At 35.9% G+C, this 5848-nt stretch overlaps 1 non-coding gene across 1 annotated transcript; it reads right to left on the minus strand.

Annotated features, from left to right (window-relative positions):
• Positions 1–4205: 4205 nt before the first annotated feature.
• Positions 4206–4312, minus strand: LOC140855961 (small nucleolar RNA R71). The gene has a single exon (XR_012139403.1). It is a non-coding gene; the product is annotated as a small nucleolar RNA R71 (small nucleolar RNA).
• Positions 4313–5848: the final 1536 nt, after the last annotated feature.

Here is a 5848-nt window from a genome sequence, read left to right on the forward strand (position 1 = left end):
AAAAAGTATGTGCATAATAAGGCACGACCTGAAGGGTCAATAGGAAAGTATACATAACTACATAGTGTGTCACGTTCTGCTCGATGTATCTTGATAATATTGAAATAAGATTCAATCATGCAGATCGTGAATGGGGTAACGATGAACCGACACTGTCTATATTCAAATAAACGGTTCGACCCATGGATAGAAGGAGATATGAGTTTATAGATGTAAATGAGCTATCCAAGACACACTTCTATGTTCTAGATAATTATGAAAAAATTGAAGATTTTATTGAGTAAGTACAATCTTAACATATTTTTTAGTATTCTAACTAATTTTTTCATGTCGATATAAAATTAAAAATCATGACTTGTTACAGTGAGCACAAAAGTATACTATCCAAAGAGAATAATATAAATATTGATGATCGACATAGAAAAAAATTTATGAAATGATTTGAAGATCATGTAAGTTTCACTAGTATTATGTTATATTTTAATAATTATAAAATTAATTATTTCAACCAACATAATTTTTTATGTTATATTATAGATGAAATCTAAGTATTTCAATAAAGAAGAGGATACGATCGATGAGTTATATGATTTAGCATATGACTCCGATTGAAGGATTAATCACTACGCATCCTGTATCATTGGAGGAATAAGATTTCATATAAGAGAGCTTGAGATGTAAAGACGGATCCAGAACAGTGAGATTGCTACAATAGGACATGAAGGAGAAGAGGAGATTGAATATTTTGGTGTATTGATAGATATCGTAGAATTGAAGTATGGGTCCAATTGAATTCTTATTTCAGTGTGAATGGTAGGATATTAGCAATAAAAAAATTGACATTCATATCGATCCACATTTTATCAGTATAAATTTTGTACGAACATGGTACCAGAATGAGCCGTATATATTAGCAACTCAAGAGAAACAAATAATATATTTGAAGGATCCAAACTATCGAGGTGATTGGCATGTCGTATAAAGAATAATATCTAGAGACGTATATGACATACTGATTTATGTCACAAATTGACATAAAAAGTGTCAATTAATATCTAAATTATCTAACTTTATTAAAAAATTGATACTTGTTATTATATTTTGCAGAAGAAGAGATCATCAATAGAAAGAACAAGGAAAGAGGATTCTAACGGTGTAAATTTTACGCAAAACGGAGTTAAATTGACCCAGAAATTGAAGAATGAAGAAAGAAGACTCAATTGGGTCAAATTCGAGTCAAATCAGGTCAAAATTGATCAAAAATCAACTGATTTGATGATCTGGTTAGCCGCCTGGTCCACAGCAACAGGCGCCTGGACCATGGACCCATCGGCGCACCATAAACCAGTCAATCAGCGAGTCTCGGCTCACCGCAATGCATCGCGAGCCCGATCCACGTGCACGGTCCAGGGCTCATGAGGAGAGAGAAGAAGGTCCGAAGGGCAACCTGGTAACTTCACATCACTCGATGGTCCGATCTTCTCTGATCAAGATCCAACGCTCCACATTTTTGCACCATCGGACAGCCACCATCGCAGCCGATCAAGATCCAACCGTAATCAAGGCAATTGCAAGAATCAATAAACACTAGGATAACACGGGATCCTTCTGCAACGCGATCCAACGGACGAAATCTTCCAGTGCCTTGATCGGATGGTCTGCGATGCATCCGACCTGATCCCATCTCTGCAGCGCGATCCAACGGCAGTGCTTCACCCAGATCGTGATCCGACGGCCCAGAATCGCGTCCGGCTTGATTTATTAGATGAATTGGGTCCTTTAGATGAAGATCGGACGGCTGAAACAATTTCTAGGGTTTCTTGATGGATTTAAGTACTTTTTGAGCGAGATTTGAGTCCCTAAAACCCCTAACAGTCCTCTAAAATCTCTTAATCCCACATCTAAAGTTTTGAAAATCTTATAACCCCCAAATGCCTATAAAAAGCCCCCAAAGACCCTTATTTTTTTGAGGATTCTGGCCTTCCGATCAAGCTTGTAACCCTAGATAGTGGGGTTTTTAGCTTTCTTCTCAAGCCTCGAGCTTTGAGGTTTTTGTAATAATTTTTTTTTATATAAAATCTTATTTTTATGTAATTTTATCTCTTTACATTATGTAATTTATTTTTCTTGCAATTAAGATAGTTTAATTTATGCAATTTAATTTTATGCAATTAGGTTAGTTTAAATTATGCAGTTTAAATTTATGCAATTAGGATAGTTTAATTTATGAAATTAGGGTAGTTTATTTTTCTGCATTTAAATTTTGCAAGTAGATTTAGATCATGTCTAGCTAAGCATCCCTTCTAGGGTTTGCGATGAAGCTAGATCATGAGTAGGAGTTTTACATAGGGTTCTTTCTTTTTCTTAGGGTTTCGTTTTCTTCCTCTTTTGCCAAGAATTTTTGATGAACTACAGTTGGGTCAGAGTCCCTTCATAGTTCATGCTTGATTCAGTGCATAGGAGGAGAAAATCCTAAGGGATCCTAGTTACTACTCCCATGTAAAGAATCTTGATGGGTTATCGTTGGGCCTTAGTCCCTTCATAATCTATGCTTGGGAAAGACAAGAGGAGTAGTCGTTAGGATCAATAAAAAAAATTCTAGGTAGAATTCCCTAATCTAGATCAAGTGGATTCAAAAACCCTAGATCCTTAGTCTTATTGTCTTTAGCAAACAACTTTCGATTTTCGTTAAAGCTCGCTTGAGCATAGATTTGAAAATCATTTTTAAATCAAGTCTCTGTGGGATCGATCCGTACTCGCTGGTCGTGCTACTCTACACACTGTGCGCTTGTGATTTTATTTACAAATTTTAAGATTTGCACATCAAGTTTTTGGCACCGTTGTCGGAGATTTGGCGTTTTAAATTATTTTCAAATATTTATTCTTCGTGCTTTATAACTCTCTTTCTTTTTCCTTTAGGTTTCTAGATTTAGTTGGTGATTGCTGGAAAACTCAGGTACGCTTCTAATTTCTCTTTTATTATTTTTAGTTAATTACTTTTCCTTTTAGACCTAATCATTTGAATTTACTTAATCAAAAAATAAAAAATAAAAAATAAAACAAAACAAAAGATATTTCATAATCGTGAAGTAAAATATCAAAATAAAAAAAAATTCTAAATTAAAATCTTTTACATTCTTGGTCATCTTGTTTATTTGCATTTGTATTTTCATAATTAATCTAAGGGCATCAACCCATTAACAAGATAAGGTGGGGATTTCATTACCCTTTCTTAGCCCAAAAACCATCTCCATCATATTGCATTACCTAGACCTTTAATCTTAAAATCAATTAGACGCCAACCTTAAGGAATTCGAGCTCAATAGGACAAGGAACCCTAAGAGTTCTACCAAGTTTGAGTTGTTTGATTAGTTGGTGTCTAGGCAAGTCCCTGAGGGTGGTTTGTTAAATTGGTTCAGTTGCTGGCCTGGCCAACTCGTTTGGTGTCTAGAAAGGCAACGATGAGTGAACCTCCCACCTCTTATACTTACCTGGCTAACTAGTTGATCAATCTCCACTGGAAGGCTTGAAGGGTCATCTTGGAATAGTTAGGAGCTGTCTAGATTTAGGTTAACCCTAGGATAGATTGAGTTTAATTTATTGTTTCACTTGTTTGAAAAAAAAATTATTAAAATTTAAATTAATTTGGTTATTTTTCTTTAGATTTAGGACTCCTTAGGATCTTTTCTTTAGAACTTTTTCTCTTTTCTTTCTTTTTCTTATACATAAAAATTTTATAAAAAAAAAATTGTATAAACATCGAAAACCGTACACCTCGTGTGTGGAGAAGAGTGTCGGATCGTCTAGTTAGAATTGAGTCAATTCCTGTTGTTCCAATGGCTGAACCAATCCAACCCATGACCCTTAAGGATTTGTGTTATCCAATTAGCTCCATCCAACCATCTTGTATCAGGTTGCCACAACCCACAGCTAACAATTTTGAAATCAAACCTCAAATCATAAATATGCTTCCAAAATTCACAGGATTAGAGGATGCTTATATATTTATTAGAGAATTTGAGGAGGTATGTGCAACCATGAAACTACAATTAACAGAGGATGAGGTCAAACTTAGATTAATCAACTTTGTCCTTAAGGATAATGCTAAGAAATGGCTTTATAGTCTGTCAAACCATTCTGTCACTACCTGGGAGGACTTTGTGAGAACATTTTTGAAAAAGTATTTCCCCCATCATAAAACAGCTAGGATTAGGAATGAAATAAATCAATTTTACCAACTAGCTGGTGAATCATTTTGGAAGTACTTTGATCATTTCAAGAATCTTTTAACCCAATGCCCACACCATGGAATAGAAACTTGAAGACTATGCCAGATCATCTATGAGGGGCTAGATTCAAACTCAAGAACCATGCTAGAGTCCATATGCCAAGGCCAATTTATGGACAAAGAAACTACTGAAGCTTGGCAATTCTTAGAAGACCTAGTCGAGAAAAATTTACAGTGGGAAACAACTAGGGAACCTGATAAAGCTACACCTTCAAGAGGAGGAATGCATCAAATTCAACCAATCCTAGCATCAGAGGCCAAGATTGCAACCTTAACACGTAGATTGGAAGCCTTAGAATTGCAGAGACCAGCCAATGTAAATCAAATATCTGCATCCATGTGTAAAGGGTGCAATGCACCAGACCATGTCTTAGAAGAATGTTCCTACTCGAATGAGTGTGCACAGGTGAATGCCACCTATCAAGGACCATTGAACAATCCTTATGCACCCACATATAACCCAGGTTGGAGGAATCACCTGAATTTCTCATGGTCTCAGAATCCTAATGTAGGCAATCCAAATTTCAATCAGCAAAATCTAAGGTCCAACCCAGTGATGAACAACCCGCCAGGCTTCCATGATAATGACAAGAAAATTACCTCTTTAGAGAAAAGCCTAGAAGCCATGATGAAGACACATACCAGCTTTATGCAAACCACGGGTCAATTCGTAAATAATAACACCCAAGCTATAGCCCATCTGAAAATACAAGTAAGTCAGCTGGCTTCGACCATTAGTGAACGAGAACATGGTAGGTTACCTAACCAACCTGAGCCAAATCCTAGGAACCAAAATGGTCCACGACCCCAACAAGAAAACCAAGTTAATGGTGTAAATGCCATTCATACCTTAAGATCGAGAAAACAAATAGACAATAAGGTAGTTGCACTTGATGATATAGAGGACTCATCTGCCGAGTCACCTTCTAAAACTACTACCTTTCAACCTCAAGCACCAGAAACTAAAAATTCACCTAGTCCAGTACTTAAAAGTCCTAGAGCTCCTTTTTCAAACAGACTGAAATCCAATAAATCTGAACATTTAGACAAAATTTTAGAGGTATTTAAACAAGTCCAAGTTAATATTCCTCTTTTAGATATAATCCATCAGGTTCCAACTTATGCCAAATTTTTAAAAGATCTTTGCACTAGGAAAAGGACCACTAATATACCAAAGAAAATATTTTTGACTGCAAGTGTCAGTTCATACCTATCTAGCCATGTGCCAATTAAATATAAGGACCCTGGAGCTCCAACAATTTCTTGTATTATTGGAGAAACCAATATAAAAAAAGCCTTGCTAGATCTAGGAGCTAGTGTGAATATCCTTCCATATTCGGTGTATGAGCAACTAGGATTAGAAAAACTTCAACCTACTGGGATCACATTACAGTTAGCCGATAGATCTCTCAGGATCCCTAAGGAAATGGTCGAGGATGTTCTGATAAAGGTTGAAAATTTTATTTTCTCTGTAGATTTTATTGTTTTAGAGACTGAGCCAGTTGCGAATCCTAAAGGACATATACCTGTCATTTTAGGAAGACCATTCTTAGCTACGGT

This window comes from Elaeis guineensis, chromosome 2, assembly GCF_000442705.2.
Source record: "Elaeis guineensis isolate ETL-2024a chromosome 2, EG11, whole genome shotgun sequence".
NCBI lineage: Eukaryota > Viridiplantae > Streptophyta > Magnoliopsida > Arecales > Arecaceae > Elaeis > Elaeis guineensis.